Here is a 17,799-nt window from a genome sequence, read left to right on the forward strand (position 1 = left end):
GTTATTTGTAAGGTCAATTAAGAATGAGAAAAATAAAAGTTAAAGTTATTCAAAAGTTATTTTAAAGTTATTTCCCTTCACCTAGTCTTTCTCTAATGTTCTCCCCTTTTTTAATGTAGATCCAAGTTTCTAGCCTATACAGTTTTTCTTCTCTGAAGAATTTCTTTTAATATGTCTTATAAGGCAAGCCTACTAGCAATAAATTTTCTACATCTTTGTTATCTAAGATAGTCTTTTTTTTCCTTTTCTTTAAAGCATAATTTAGCAGGATACGGAATTCTAAATTGTTGGATTTTTCTCCCAACACTTTATTCCACTTCACTCTTTTCTTGCTTGTGTGATTTCTGAAGAGAAGTCAGATATTCTTACCTTTGCTTCTCTATAGATAAGGTGTTTTTTCCCTCTGACTTCTTTCAAGATTACCTCCTGTCTGTAAGTTTGAATATGAAATGCCTAGGTAAAATTTGGGGGACTCTTACCCTTCCTGGGTAAGTTCTCCAAACTTCCTGAATCTGTGGTTTGGACTCTGACATTAATTTGGTGAAACACTGTCAATATTGCTTCAAATATTTCCTCTGATCCTTTTACCCCTTCCTCTCTTTCTGGTATTCCCATTATGCATATATTACTCCTTTTGAAATTGTCCCACAGTTCTTAGTTGTTGTTTTTTTAATTTTTTTTTCAGGCTTTTTTCTCTTTGCTTTTTAAATCTTTTTTTTTTTTTCTTTTTTAAGATTTATCCATTTATTTGAGAGAGAGAGAGTGGTGGGGAGGAGCTGAGGGAGAAAGGGCCTCAAGCAGACTCCACACTGCACACAGAGTCAGACACAGTGCCTGATCCCACAACCCCAACATCATGACCTGAGCCAAAACCAAGAGCTGGATACTCAACCAACTGAGCCATCCAGGTGCCCCTCGTTGTTTTTTAATTTTAGACGTTTCTACTGACATATCCTCAAGCTCAGAGAGATTCTTTCCTCAGCTATGTTCGGTCTTCTAATGAGCCCATCAAAGGCATTCTTTATTTCTGTCACAGTATTTTTTAATTTCTAGCATTTTTGTTCTTTCTTAGAATTTCATATATTATCCATCTGTTCTCGCTGGCTATTTTCTTCATTAGAGCCCTTGGCATATTTGTCATAATTGTTTTAAATTCCTAGTCCGATCACTCCAATATCCCTGCTGTGTTTAAGTCTGATTCTGATGCTTGCTCTGTCTTTGTAAACTGTACTTTTGCTTTTTAGCATGCCTTGTAATTTTTTTGTTGGAAGCCAGACATGATGCACTGGAAAAAAGGAACTTTGTAGCAAACAGGCATTAGTAATGTGGGGTAAGAGAAGTGTTCTATGATTAGGTCTCAGTCTTTTAGTGAGTCTGTGCTCCCAAGTTATGACCTTCAGAAGTTCTTCTCAATCCTCCGGCACCACCATCCCCACCACACACACACACCTTAGGACAAAGAGGATGGCTAGAGGAGGAACAGGATGGCTGAAATTGGACAATTTTCTTCCCCTCCACAGAAGGCTGAAACAGCCTAGAGTTGGGCATTCCCCCTCCTCCAGGTCAGTTAGACTCTTATAACACCATAAAAGGTTAGACACTGACAAAATAACTTTTCTTTAGGGCAAATCTTGTCAAGAAAAACAGAATGCCTTGGCATATTTCAAAATGATTGATTTCCCCTTCCTATGTAGGAAGTACCAGGGCACTTTTCTCTAATTCTCTCTGTGAAGACATGGTGGAGCTGGAGGTAAAACCTTGAAAAATGTGGGATTCTTATACTTGGGCCCCCCTAGAGTTTCTACCTCAGACTTACCACACTGAGCCTCTGGCAATTCATTAATTACATTTTAGGTTTTTTCCCTACCCAGTACTGGTTACCTTAGAGGTCTCTGCTCCTATGCTCTGCTAGAATAAGTTGTCATTCTCTGTATTTACCTTTCTGTCTCTCCAATTTGGGGATAGCAGCTAGCCCTATGACCTCACCTCTATGAAAACTCTAAGAAAGCTGAAAGTTTTCAATTTGTTTGGATTCTTACTTACTGTTAAAATAGAATGATAACTTGCATGCCAGGCCAAAAACCCCTGAAAAGTCTCCATTTTCAATTTTTACCTTCACATTTTGCTAACTGATAAAGTGATATATAACACTCTTATGCTATTAAGGAGAGAGAGAAAACAGAGATCTGTATTTGTCTAAATGGCATATAAATTACCTAAAATACAACTGATCATAGAGTTCACCCTATAAGTAATACCAAAATGCAAATTATTAAATAATAACACTCCACCCTTTCTTTCTGAAACAATGAAAACACATATATAATAAAAAATTATAGGGATCATTTAGATCCTGAATTATGATTACAAACTAAAAGCAGCTCCTAAATAAAGACCTAAATATTAGATTTCCATAGGGGCTTTTCAAAAAAAATCTATCCATAAAAACTGTAATTCACTGGTATCTTTGCTGCTCAATTTGCAGAAAAATAAAGCCTATTTCTTAATTCCTAAATAGAATGATAATATCTTCTAAGCAAACTTAAGTTTTCATATTCTTCCTCTGGAGGAAAAAAAATCAGTAAAAAAACTAAAATTTGTCTGTGAAATTTGACATTTGGATGCCAATTCCTAGCATTTGCTATTACTATGCAATTAACCTTTATCAAAATTAATTTACTTAGAAAATCGTAGTCCACTGTATGATGCTGTCTGCTGTTCTTATAACAAGAAATACAGCTAATTTTTTTCCAAATTACACTGTAAAACAGCTCATTACTCTTTATATTATTGACTTAAATTTTATTCAACTGAGTTTTAACATACTTAATCAAATGCATGCTGGTTAAATAAGATGAAAATATCTAATTCACTCTAAGAAATGTGAAAGCATGTTGCAAATAAGTGCCCAAACATAGCAAGAATGTCAGACTAACTAAATCCACGGGAACGTATTAGCAGTATCTTCACTTCACATAAATAGAACTTTATTTTATTATTATTGTTTCACATCTGTGATGTATTAGGTACAACACACATTTCTGAGCCCTTAATATATTGAACAGATGGTGAACCATTACAAAATTAGGAACAAGGGTAACATCTTAAGGAATCATTAATAATCTTGCTCTTCAGCCAGAGGAGAGCCACCAAAGCTGGATAAATACTTTTCTTATGAGGATAATGAGGAATTAGGGTGAAAGACATAGGAAATGATTTGAGGATGGTCACAAAAAACATTGGGAAAAGTGACTACAGTAATTAGTTAAAAAAAAAAAATATATATATATATATATATATATACACACATATATACTAAAAAAAATATATATATGAGGAAAGAGTAATATATGAAGAAAGAGTAATTGACCCCAAAAGAGGTCAAATGAGAATGAAGATGGACGCTTGTGAAAGAAAAGAATGCTCTGAAAGTTCCATTCTTAATTTGCTTAACGTAAAATATATTCTTGAGACCCCACGTTCCTGCAATCCCAAAACAAATTCAGAATCAAACTAAAACTAAGTCTAAGTAATTAGCATAGTTTCTAGCTAAAGTAATAACTAATAAAAATGGAGCCAATTATGTCAGTTCACAAAAGATAAATGAAAACATCAAAAGAAAAAAACCAAAAAACAAAAATTAAGATTCTCTCATTATGTCAAGTGGTTATATATACGTAAAAATAAACTATCCAGGTGAAAATGGCTGCGACAAGGTAATCTAGCAGACAGAGCTCAGAATGTACTCCTGCTCCCAAAAAAGTCACATGATTTTTAAGGAAGTCCCAGATTATCTCCAGAGCTGAAATAATGTAGTATCAGTAGAATCTTTTGAGGAAAAGTGATATAGCATCAATAAATAATATAGTACTTTCTGGGTGAAGGAACACTACCTACCTAAAGAAAAAAGGATTCCCTAACTTTTAAAGAGAACAATTTGATTTATTAGTAAAGTTATTTCAATATTAACTGTGAAAAACGGCTTACCTTCCTTCCACTAGAACATAAACTGACAAAACCACATGGTATTTCCAAAGGAAGGTATTATTGCTTGAATCTGGGTTACTAAAATTATCACTGTGCAAAATGAGAAAAAAAAAGGATAACATTAATTACCTACAATTATGCATTTTCTTTGTTGTTAACATGAAACATATCTCACATAATATCTCACAGGCTATTCAAATATGATACATGTCCCTAGTTTGAAATCTCTAGGGAGAGCTCCTTTGAAGATTGAACAAATAGTTAAAACGATTTAAGCAATTCCTGATCACTAAATGTGAATAAATTTTTTTCCAACTAAAAAAATTTTTTTAATATTTACTGTTCTCACACCACTTTATTTTTTCCTTAACAGCATGGAAGTTCAGCTATACAAAAAGGCTCACTATTAAAAACAAAACATACACACACACACACACACACACACACACACAGGGAGGGGGGATATTCAAACAGCTTCAAGGACAAAAAACATGCTTCACACTAGATCATATTTACAGTTCCTCATCTAGAATTCAGCTAACATCCAACTGCAGCAATCAGCCAAGCTTGGCAAATTAAAATAACAGTAATTTTGACAGATTATCTGCTATAAATATTCAAATATGGGCGTTTATGTACATGCAAGGGTCTCTATATGCCAATCAAAATGCTTTGTTCAGGATCCTAAAACTGAGTTTTTTTCACCCTTCTTTTCTGTAGGAATCCCCTAAGTCCTTAACTTTCATTTAAACTCTTTCACCTCAGCTGATAAAGGGGCCAATTATTTCTCTATTCATAGCCTGAATTATCATCCATAGCCTGAATTAAAAATTTAAGGATAATATTCATATCAGACAAAAAGAAAGTACTTAGAATCTTTGAAAATCGAAGTCTGTAAAGAAAAAAAGAAAGATCCAGGAATGAGGATGAGGTGGCTGCAAAGAGAGAATCTGGAAAGATGGCAACTGAATAAAAGATTAATGTTTTACTCATGTGGCCAGGTATGGACTGGTAAGTAAAATCCAAATGTAAAAAGCATTTAACAACTTCATAAATTTGGGCTGCCTTCAAAGTTCCATTAAGATAGACCACCATTTTTCTGGGGCACCTGGGTGGCACTGTTTGTTGAGCTTCTGACTCTTGGTTTCAGCTCAGGTCCTGATCTCAGGGGTGTGGGATCCAACTCCAGACTTAACACAGAATTTGCTGGAGTGTCTCTCTCCCCCTCTCTCTGCCACACCCCTGGGCACACACACACACTCTGTCTCTCTTTCTCTCTCTCTAAATAAGTAAATAAAATCTTTTAAAAAATAAAAGACATAAAAGATAGACTACCACTTATTTGCATCAAGGCAAGACTCTACACTTTGAAGACAAGTATATGAAAGTGTCAAAAGTGCGGAAATGCAATTAGTATGAAATTCAAACCAAATTCAATTTTTGAAATCCAGAGATAGCTCTATTTAATCAAGAATAACGGCTCTAATGAAGGCAAGATATCTCATGCATGAATTTATTAATTGTCCTCCTATCCTATCTCCCATTAGTCAGTTCCCCTTAAACATGTATGAAATTACTGAAAAGAACCCAGGAAAACTACAAGTGATAGACATGTCTCTGCATCCAGAGCAGACGATGCAGTCAAACAAAATTATGGACAAAAATTCAACCTATTCAGAGGCATATGTCCTTCTCTTTCCACCTGGAAAGAAACAGCTATAAATCTCTATTAAGATTGCTCAAAATATTCCTAGAAAGTTAAGCTTGCAAGAGAACTTTTCCTTTATGATCACTCACCATTCAGCCACTCAAACCCAGGTCCAGCAGGGGATGTAAGCCAGAACAGTGGTTTTCAAAGCAGCAAAAGGAGATGAAAAGTCTAATCTAGGGGCAGTCACTTAAGCCTCCCATTGGAGCTTGTCAGAAATGCAGAGTCTCAGTCCCTATCCAGGGATAGACTGAATCAGATTCTGCATTTTAACAATCCCCAAATAATTCACATAGGTATTAATATTTGAGAATCTCTGCAGGAAGATTAGAATGAGAAAAAAGGTATAATCTGTTCGAAGACTGGTTCTTACTTCAGGCCACTGTCCAATAAGCAATCAGTTTTTAACCTTTGGTTTAAAAGCATCACTATTCCTCCCATAATCTTTGTACTTTATTTTATTTAAGATTTTCTTTATTTATTTGAGAGAGAGAGTATGAACAGGGAAAGGGTCAGAAGGACAAGCAGACTTCCCACTGAGCAGGGAGCCTAACACAGGGCTTGATCTCAACTGAGCCAGTCAGGCTCAGATGCTTAACCTATTGAGTCACCCAGGTGCCCCAATTTTTATATTTTAAATAAGGGATCTTGAAAAATAGAAACCCCTTGAGAGACAAAGGAATTAGTATCTAATGATTAAATCTCAGATCCCAAGAAAGGCTATGACAGTTATCTTGGAGCAGGTGGTCCCATCTCCTACCCCTGAATCACATGAACTAGACAAGTTAATTAAGTAACAACCCCTTCCATTCCAAATCCTAGACTCTAAGAACATACAGCAGTTCCAATAGCTCAGAAAGAGATCAAGAGACCAAAGGACCATACTGTCATGTAACCAGAAGAGGAGAAAGCTGTATGTGCTCATTATTCAGCTATTGTCTTTTAGCTCCAAATCCAGCCTTTAATACTCAACATAGTGATGCTGAAAAGAGACTCTGGAAACTACTTTTCTCTTTGGCCAGCCAGCTTGGCTGGCTGTTGCTAATAAGAGCACTAGGAGAAACTTGCTTTTTCCAGTCAGCACTGCCCCAGCATAGGCCCTCCACTCCAGCAGCAGCAGTTGGTGACAGCCACCAATTTTTCCAACACTCTCAGAAGTATCAGCAGAAGCCAGACAGTACTCCCTCCAGAGGTTTTGAGCCCCAACTCTACTCCTAAGCCCTTTTTTGTTCCCCCAGTATTGATGGTTGTAGCTTTTTGCAATTATCATCTCTGCGTTACTCCAATGTTCCCCTTTTGCTCTTTCAACTCCAACACCTGTATAATCCATTGACTATATTAACTTTCTCAGCAGAAAGATCTAGTGTAGATTGCTTCCCTGTCCAGATTCTAACTGATATATAGTGCCTACACAGAATAAAATCCAACATGATTTTGATCGCTTAGGAAAACTATTTTCTGAAAACATGACAGCCTATGAGAAAATATTTACTGCCTCTCCCCCAAAATGGGTGCAAGATGGGAAATGGATGCAAGAAGTATGGTTGAGAAAGATGAGGAAACACAACTTGAGGAAATAATATATTGGGGGCTCCTGGGTAGTTCAGTCGGTTAAATGTCTGTCTTCAGCTCAGGTGGGATAGAGACCCTCTTCAGGCTCCCTGTTCAGCATGAGCAGGGAGCCTGCTTCTCCCTCTCCTTCTGCCCCCAACACTGCCCCTACTGCTTATGCATGCACACTCTCTCTCTGTCAAATAAATAAATAAAGTCCCTTTTAAAAAAAAAAAAAAAGCAATATATTGAACAAATATCATGACAGAAAGAAAATACATTTTAATCCCCAAAAATATAAAGAAAAGGCCAATAAAAAGTCTAAAACAAATATAGTTGTCCACTTTACATAACAAATCACAGAATTTAAGAAGTGGAAGGAACTTTACTCTTTTGCCTCTGCCACTGTTGTTTTATTAAAGTAGTTTTATACTGATCTTGAGTTTTACTTTCAGGAAGCCACTGACAAATTAGAGAGAAGTGAAAGAAATTACCAAAAATTGATGAAAGCAACAGGCAATAGGATGCATGAGGAGAGATTCAAGGAGTCACTTCTTAGCTCAGGCCAAAAAAAGAAAACTTCAGGATGTTAGCTGCCTTCCAGTTAAAGAGTTCTAACCAGTTCTGCTTCATCACCCTACAGATGCTTAAGATGATAGAAGATAAAATAAAGGAAGACATGAAACGGAGCTTCTTAGCTTACTGACTTTCCTTTGAATCACTAAAATAGTAGCTCTTAATGCTGTTTACACATGAGAATGAATGAGAATTTTTGACAAAAATAACAAAATAGTAATAATGATGATGACGCTCAGAACACAATAACAGAGATCTGATTTAACTGGTCTGATATGGAGTGCAGACGTTACACAAACAAAACAAAACAAAAAAGGGCACCTGATGGCTCAGTCAGTAGAGTGCACGACTCTCGCTCTTGAGATAATGAGTTGAATCCTATGTTGGGTATAGAGAACAACTGTCAAAAAACACAGAAGCAGAGTATTCCTGATATGACTCTTTTCACTAATATGACTAACAAAATTACCCATACCAAAACTCTTGAAAATTTCCATCAGGTTTTAATTATCCATATTAGTTATGTAACCTATTTGTAGTTACTTTCTCCTTCTAGTTAAAACCAGAAAACCACTCTCTTCATCTGTCCTCCTATCTTCATAATAGTATGTGTTCTCAGTCTACCTTCCTTTGCTACCCTATTCTAAAACACTACATTATTTGAATAATAAAGTAAAATATGACCTATGAAAAATAAAATATACCTCAAATAAGTTATGTTTACTAAATATGAGTCAAATGAGTAATCACTACTCCTTCTACCCTCATAACACAGAAAAATTGTATTTATTATACATCCTGTGTAAAAACTTAAACGAAAAAAATTTACTACCTCCATCATCAATAAAAAGACTTATTGTAGCAAAGAAAAATAACTATTTAAAAATCACTTGAATCATATTTTCATCAGGAAGAATAAACTTAAAAAGATGATTCTCAACTTCATTGTCAATCAGAATTACATATTAAGCTCATAAAATTATAGACTTCTGGGCCCATGACCAGGAATTCTGAATCATAAAGTCTGAGTTTCTGAGAATGAACCCAAAATTATACATTTTAACAAGCTTCCTAAGTAATTATTATGCAGATTATCTTTAAATTACACTTTCATATGTACTGCACCTTCAAACCACTCTCAACTTCCCTATAAGCCCTTTAGGTCTGATCAGACTACCCACCCCTATCCCTCGTCTTAAGAGCTTCAACTTCTGATTAAACTACATGCTTGGAATTAAGACAGAGAAAAAATAATAACAACCAGTTGTTGGACATACATTACCATAGGCCATGAACTTTACATAATCTATTACAGATATAAGAATTAAATGAGGGGGCCTGGGTGGCTCAGTGGATTAAAGCCTCTGCCTTTGGCTCAGGTCATGATCTCAGAGTCCTGGGATCGAGCCCCACATCGGGCTCTCTGCTCAGCAGGGAGCCTGTTTCCTCCTCTCTCTCTGCCTGCATCTCTGCCTACTTGTGATCTCTGTCTGTCAAATAAATAAATAAAATCTTTAAAAAAATGAATTAAATGATATATTGCATGTAAAGTCTATAAGTTTCTAAGATAAAGAAATGCTCATTAAACTAGCTGCTACCTAAACTAATTTATACACAAAACTCTGTATATGCATGTTTACAGCAGCTTTATTCATAACTGCCAAACTTGGAAGCAACCAAAATGTCCTTCAGTAGGTAAATAAAAAAGTAAGCTTTGATACATATGAAATATTATTCAGCACTAAAAAAGGAGTAAGTTATGAAGCTATGAAAAGACACAGAGGAAACTTAAAGTAAAAAGAAACCAATCTGAGAAGGCTACATACTGTTGATTTCAACTATTTGATATACTAGAAAAGGCAAAACTATGGAAACAGTAAAAAAAATAAAAAAATAAATCAGGGGCTGTCACAGGTAGAAGTTAGGGAAAGAGCAATGGAGATGAATAGATAGAAAGGAGAAAGGATTTTTAGGGCTGTGAAAATACTATGTATTATAATGATGGATACATGTTATACATTTGTCCAAACCCACAGAATGTACAACAGGAAGAATGAACCCTAGGGTAAACTATGGATTTGGGTGATTATGATATGTCAATGTAGGTTCATCAATTACAACAATGCACCACTCTGGTGGGGAATGTTGATAATGGAGGAGTCTATGCATGTGCAGGGGCAGGGGATATGATTTTGCTGTGAACATAAAACTGCTCTAAAAAAAAGTCTTTATTAAATAACAAAAAAAAGAAGAAGAAGAAGAAGAAGAGGGGGCACAGAGGGGCACCTGGGTGGCTCAGTGGGTTAAGTGTCTGCCTTCAGCTGAGGTAATGATCCCAGTGTCCTAGAAGCACAAGCCCAGTGTTGGGAATCCCTGCTCAGTGGGGAATCTGCTTCTCCCTCTCCCCTGACCCTCCTTCCTGCTTGTGCTCTCACTTGCTTGCACTTTCTTTCTCAGATGAATAAAGTAAAATATCTTATAAAAAATAAATAAATAAATTTTTAAAAGGAGGAAACAGTAAGCTGCTATTATCCCTAGTAAGAGTCAACTTTGTGGGGGTCATCATAATGACTCTATAAGACATGGTTGTTACTTATTTCCAAGTTGTAGGAACTAAGGTTTAATAAATTGTCTGGGCAAATAATTTGTCCAGAGATAGTTAGGGAGCAGAGAAAGGATTCAAGGTGATACCTGTGACTCCAAAACCTGAACTCTTTACTTATCCTAGGCTAACTTCCAGAACTAGCAGGACAACAACAGTAAGCACAAAATCATTCTATAGTCATAACTACACTTTATAAGAAATTTCCTGAATCACCCCAGGTCAACCATGACCTAAGCATGTCTCACAAATGTTCTTATATGACTAAGAAACTGAAAGACAGGCATATACTATGATGGGTGGTTAACAATAGGTAATTATAATAACCAAAATTAAGTACAGGTTAATGAGTAAACTACTTCATATTAAATAATGTTCTAATAAATATAATACTTAATATTTAAAGAGTATTTAATATTTTCACAGCACTTTAAAATTATGAATTAGCAATAACTCCACGGTAAGGGCCAGTATGACTGTTAACAGTTATACAGTCATATTGTCCAGCAGACAATATGAATAAAAAGGTAAATGAAATCCAGTCTAAGTCATTAACCTGTTTAACTCAAAAACATTACAAACTCAAAGTCTCTTGACTTCCCGTCAAAGGGCTGTAATCCTTAGTTAAGAGTAAGAAAGAAAAATCTTCTTTCTTCTAAGAAGCTACAAGGCGATGAATTCAAAACAATAAGGAGAATGCTATATTTCACCCATCACAAAATATGAACAGAATAAATATGCAATTCAAAGTTCTCCTTCAGGATGCTTTCTACTCAAATTTTATAAAATCTGCTTATGTTCCTAATGATTAAGTTTTTTGTATGAATCATTTACTTTTTAAATCATTCTGGACCTTGTCTCAAAGCATCTGTTTTCCCCTCATCTCTGTGCCTCCCAAATGGCCACCATTTTCTCCTCCCAAGTACATTTCTAGCTTGCCTGTTCCAACCAGCTATCTCTAAAATGGTAAGCATTTTAGGCACTGGTTTCCACAAATCTTCCCCACTTGAATGACGTTCATAACAAAACACAATTAGGGGCGCCTGGGTGGCTCAGTGGGTTAGGCCTCTGCCTTCGGCTCGGGTCATGATCTCAGGGTCCTGGGATCGAGTCCCGCATCGGGCTCTCTGCTCAGCAGGGAGCCTGCTTCCTCCTCTCTCTCTCTGCCTCTCTGCCTACTTGTAATCTCTCTGTCAAATAAATAAATAAAATCTTTAAAAAAAAACACACACACAATTAGTCATGCAAAAAAAGATATGTATATACTGATAACATACACATACCACCAAAACTAGAAATTCAGAAAATGAAAATTACTAATGATAAAAGCACATTCTATTCTGTTAAAATTGCAAAGAGCAGATTTTATTTTATTTTTTAATTTTAATTTTATTTTATTTTAATCTGATAACTCTCAACAAGTTAATGTAAGTCTCGTGGAGGCTATTTAGTTTTACAAACCTTATAATTTATAGGGACGCTTGGGTGGCTCAGTGGGTTAAGCCGCTGCCTTCGGCTCAGGTCATGATCTCAGGGTCCTGGGATCGAGTCCCGCATCGGGCTCTCTGCTCAGCAGGGAGCCTGCTTCCTCCTCTCTCTCTCTGCCTGCCTCTCTGCCTACTTGTGATCTCTCTCTGTCAAATAAATAAATAAAATCTTTAAAAAAAAAAAAAACCTTATAATTTATAGATAACGCTCTAGACAGATTTTTAATGAACTGCATTAAAATTTAGCTCTTAGCTAAATATAAAATGGTACATAATACAGAACAATATACAAATATAACTCGGCCAGGGAAAACACCTATCTCCCATTTGCTCACCCTCTCCTTTAGGGAGAGAATACCTCTCCCATACAAACCAAAGAGGTTCTGATTCACTGGAATGCTACAGAGCCCAAGGAACCCAGTACTACAGAAAGAAGCCGAAGTGGTAACACTTCCTTCTGCTGGAGATCTGTTGATTAAACACATAAAAGTAGGTATCTCTACCATCTAAATTTTTACAAAGAATGCATATTATACTTCTACAATTAGATTCATTTTTTTAACATTTTATTTATTTATTTGAGAGAGAGCAGAGACAGTGAAAGAGAGCACAAGGGGGAGGATAGGAAGAAGCGAGCCCCTGTGATGTGGGACTTGATTCCAGGAATCTGGGATCATGACCCAAGGCAAAGATAGACACTTAATGGACCAAAACACCCAAGCACCCCAATTATGAAAGATTTGTCATTTTGAAGTGATCTGTTTAGTTATATATATATATATATATATATATATATATATATATATATAAAATCCCACAAAAAGCAAATTAGTGAGGTTGTGAAGGTTCCCAGGCAGAGGCACAAAGTTGCTGACTAACAAACATCATGGGTTTTTGTTTTTAAGATTTTATTTATGTGACAGAGAAAGACAGAGTGAGAGAGGGAACACAAGTAGGAGAAGTGTGAGAGGGAGAAGCAGGCTTCCCACCAAGCAGGGAGCCCAATGTGGGCCTCGATCCCAGGACCCTGGGATCATGACCTGAGCTGAAGGCAGACATGTTTGGTAAATCTCTCCTCATCCCTTCTTACTAAATATTAAAAATATATTCCCCTTCTGAGCAAATTCTCTAGACACAACTGAATAGTGAGTGATGCCTTTGTGACCCCAGATCATAACCTCTACTCCTTGTGTGCTATATACACACAGGGAGAATAAATCATCTATCTGTAATTCAATCAGAAATGTTTTAAGAACATAACAAGACAAACCAATCCTTTATCTTTTAATGGTACATAAATGCACTGTCAGGTAAGGTAGTCAGTAGCCAAATACGGTCATTCAGCATGTAAAATATGGTTAATTTGAAGTGAGAAACTCTGTAAGTGTAAAATATACACTGATTTCATACTTAGTAGGAAGAATACAAAAGATTTCATTGATTTTTTTTATATTAATTAGCAGTTCAGGTAATATTTTTAATATATTAGGTTTAATAAAATATATTATTAAAACTACTTTCACCAGTTTCTTTTTACCTTATTTAATATGGCTACCAGAAAATTTAAAAGTACATGCATGGTTCACATTATATTTCTACTGGATGATGCTGGTCTATAAACTAGTGATCAATCATAAGCTCTTATGAAACTATTTCTATGTCAATCTTTCATGACTATGTAGCATCATAAAATCTCATTACAATAGCCTAACCAAAATTCCCTTCCTGCCTGATTTGCAAAGTAGATTATATGCATATTCAGGTTCCTTCCTTTCTGATACCTTCATTCAGTCTTGAAACATTGAATAAATTCTATATTTCACCTCCTCTACCCCACCTTTGCCAACCAAGTTACTGGCTTTAATATATTCATCTTTTATCTCTAATGAATACTGTACTTAGAGAAGAGGAGGCTGAGAATTTTTCCCAAAAGAGCCTCCAGATTATCTCTAACAAATAGTATGTGGTGGCATTAGAATTCGATATATAGAACCGAATATCCCTAGCATGAACCCTGCCTCTTGTTGTGCAAAGCCCTATAGCTCAGCAGCCTTGTCTGCAACAGGGATAAATATTATTACCATTTAACATTAAATTAACATTTCATTTAACTCATATTTACTATTAAAATATCAATACCATATGTTGTTATAAGATAATAAAAGAAAAGCATTTAGAACAGGGCCTGGAACTTCAATGTTCATAAGTATTAGCTATTATCATTATTATTTCCTTTTTTGACTTGCTTCCTGAACCTATCATTCTCCTCTTCTATTTCTGGTTGGCCTGTCAACAGGTTCTCTCCTTATTCAAGCTTTTAGCATATCTAATAAATTGTAAAAAATATAGACAGCAGATGGAGCAGGTCACTTGGTCTGACAAAAACAAAGAATTCCAAACACAAGAGCCCGTAAGAAAGTATACTTCATCACATAACAAACAGATTCCTCACTATGAGAAACAGGCTAATTCTGGACCCTGTAAAAGCTATCTTCAAGGGGGTTGGACAGATGTTCCTCAAGCATCCCTTTAATCACCTATGTCCTTTTCAAGAGATCCAACCCAGATATTAAAATCTAGAACCTATCCCACTAACAATACTCACCAATCTAAAATTATACATTCTTTGTGGCACTTTGACTCAGCTACTGATTCATGTCTGGACACCTAAAAAATCAGTAAGCGCCCATCTGCAACCAGTAGAAGAGCCCAAGTTTAGACTTTCACCACATTACAATGCAAGTTAAAAATCTGTCCACTCTTACTTAAAGGTTCAAAAAGCAGAAGATATGTAAGAAAAGGTCAAAATACTCACTTTGTCACTTGTGGCATACCAAGTCTCATGGACTTCGAGCAGATTCTGGGGGGACAGTTCTTTAACTTAAGCCACAATCTGGTTCAGCTGAACCTCTTATTACCCTTTTCATATTCTGTCATACATTATAGACATTTGCATTATATATTATACATATATTATATGTATATATTTTGTTTCTTCCCCAAATTACACAGGACTCTATCTTCCTGAATTCAAAAGTCTACAACCCTGGCTCTGACATATTGGATACTCAAGTATTTGTCAAGCTGGATTGAATCTATAATTATAAAAAATATATTATATACCTCATGAAGTCTTCAGTTTTTAGAACATTTCATGTGCCTTCATTTGATTATTCTAACAATCTTATAGTCATATCCAAGACCTAATCTCATTTTTCATGAAGTACCTTAATTGAAGCTCAGAAGTTAAAGTAATTCAAAATTATTCATTTTGTATGTCTTAAATACACAAACCTTAAATCCAAGACAAACCCAGAACTACATTGACCTGTATCACACACCATACCACACTAGAGCCTTTTTCAGAGAGCACCAGTAGAGAAAGCAAGAAGATGAAAGAAGAGACGATGACAACATCAAATTCTGGTAATGAGATAAATAGGTAGCCAGTCCCTAAATAAAATTAAATTACTTTTCGCATTTCATTTTTCCTATCTTTTTAAAGCTTCAGTTTTAGTTTCTTTCCGTTAAGTTTCTTCCTTTATTTTTACATAATTAGTTGTATCTTCATCATCAAAATTATACTCAATCTCAAATAAGCCAATCTATGTTTTAAGTTATGTAATTTTGTAAATACAGTTCTTTATTCTGTCTTAATGAATGTATTTAACTATTCATTTGAATTCAGCAGTATTCTCTGAAATGGCTTTTGTTCAATTTTATCTCTCTAAAAATAACCTACTATATAAGTCCACATTCTGCTGATACTCCCACTTAGACTCCTGTGAGGAAAGAACTAGCAGTTTCTTGCTAAAAGTACCTACAATGAGCAATCAATCGACATTAGCTGACATCCAAGATTCTAAGAGCAAAGTTAACTTGCTACCTTTGTCACTCTTGAGTTCATATTTAGAATGTCCAATAAATGTCCTATTTACTTCCAAATTGATGACTTAATTCACTCCACTTCTTTGAATCTGTTTCCTCATGTAGAAGAAAACTGGTCTAGAGTTTTGGTATTTCTTTATGATCGAAAGAGTTCCTAGTTTAGAGTTTTAAATCCAAGTTTATTTACCCTCTAAAAGTTTATTTCTTTTTTTTAAGATTTTATTTATTTATTTGAGAGAGAGGAGAGAGGGAGAGAGCATAAGCAGGCAGAGGGGCAGTGGGAGAGAGAGAAACAGACTCACTGCTGAGCAAGGAACCTGACGCAGGGCTCAATTCCAAGACCCTGGGATCATGACCTGAGCTGAAGGCAGATGTTTAACTGACTGAGCAACCCAGGCATCCCTAGAAGTTGATTTCTTAAACTAATGCACATATTTGTATCTTTTCTACCCACTGTACTTAAAGGTAAGAACCATATATCTTTGTAACCTTATCCCTTTGAACATGGTGGTATACACATACAGGTATGTTTCATTTGCTTACCTGCCTGAAAGTGTTAAATTGTTAACTTTGGCAGAAGACTTCTTGAATTTCCCTATGTGTGATTCAACCACAAATAACTACAATTTTTAAACAAATTCTGAGAATATAACACTGCAAAATTACAGTTAGAATCCAAGTTAAATTACTGTAGTCCATGAATGATATTCAGCATAACTAACATCTGCAAAGGAGATGGCAACTAACTGAGACAGAGAGTTTGGCCCCAAACCTCGCTCAGCCATATTTTTCATAACCCTTATGGCCAATCCCTGACTAACAGCAAACCAGACCTCAGAATGACATCCACATCTCTAGATCATAAAGCTAAGGAAGGAAGAGTGAGGGGAGTACTAACAAGGATGTATATTTAACTTCTGATTTATCATAACAGAACTTTCTCCAATTAAAGATTTACCAAATTTGTTTTTAGACAAGGTTAAAGTTAACTTCCTATAGAGTAAAATTTGAAGGAATATTTTTAAAAAATATTTGAAGTAAAATTTGAAGAAAAACATAGACGTAAGGTATAACAGATTCCCAGTCAGCTTGTAATAATAGCAGCATCATTTAGCTCAAATTTAAATTTAAAGACTATTATCCCCCTAAGTAGTTTTAGCAGATGCCTGAACCTTGATAAAAATTAATAAACTATGTTTGGAATACACGTATATCTGTAAAATTAAATACAGAAACAAGCTGATAAAAATCATTTAACTGTGCATAGAGTAGTAAAACTAAAAAGGTTTCGGAAAATCTTAACGAAGAGTCACGTATAATCATCACATCTGCATGCAGTTAAACATATGGCACTTCAGTTTCAGGAATCCTGAGTGCACCAAAACTTTTACAACTAAATTTGGGTTACTTAGGGTGAGGGAAAGAGATGCGAAAGGGGAGTGGAGACTTTAAAAACCCCTATTTTGACTAAATCTGCAGCTGTAATTACAGCTGTTCCGAAGCTTTCTTGGAACTGCCTAATTACATTTTTTTTAAAAATAATAACAACCAAAAGTAAGTTTAACGAACTGAAGAATGACAGGAGGACTTCATAGTTAAAAGCTATTTTTTATATAAAATTAATTTCTTACTGTTTTGGCTCTGCAACTAATAGATAAAAATTGTTATATAAGTCCAAGAAGCTTTCTCAGTTTCCTTAGGTTTTGGAATTTTTAATTTTTTTAACATTAAAAAGTACATTAGAAAGTATATAGCACTTCTTTCCTTTGGTAATTTTGCAGAAACTCTAATTTTTTTTTTTCTCCTTCCCCATGCCACCTATTTTGTGTAACTATGAGACCAGTTATGAGACCAGACTCTTTCCATAAACCCCATTCCCAGCACAGCAACATACTACCGGGAGAGAATTCACAACTGCTGACTTCTCCCTGAAGAGTAAAGATTTTCTGGGGTGCCTGTGTGGCTCAGCTGGTTGAGCATCCAGCTCTTGGTTTTCGCTC

At 35.5% G+C, this 17,799-nt stretch overlaps 1 protein-coding gene across 4 annotated transcripts in view; it reads right to left on the reverse strand.

Annotated features, from left to right (window-relative positions):
• Positions 1–17,799, reverse strand: part of FUT8 (fucosyltransferase 8) — a 318,063-nt gene that overhangs the window by 208,629 nt on the left and 91,635 nt on the right. For 3 of the 4 annotated variants that reach the window (XM_044231322.1, XM_044231320.1, XM_044231321.1), the window contains exon 3: positions 3,988–4,077. The exons of the other annotated variant lie outside the window; for it this stretch is intronic. The gene's annotated coding sequence lies outside the window, so the exon portion shown is untranslated. The remainder of the gene's footprint in view (positions 1–3,987; positions 4,078–17,799) is intronic. 4 annotated transcript variants of the gene reach the window in all.

This window comes from Neovison vison, chromosome 13 (genome assembly GCF_020171115.1).
Source record: "Neovison vison isolate M4711 chromosome 13, ASM_NN_V1, whole genome shotgun sequence".
Lineage (NCBI taxonomy): Eukaryota > Metazoa > Chordata > Mammalia > Carnivora > Mustelidae > Neogale > Neogale vison.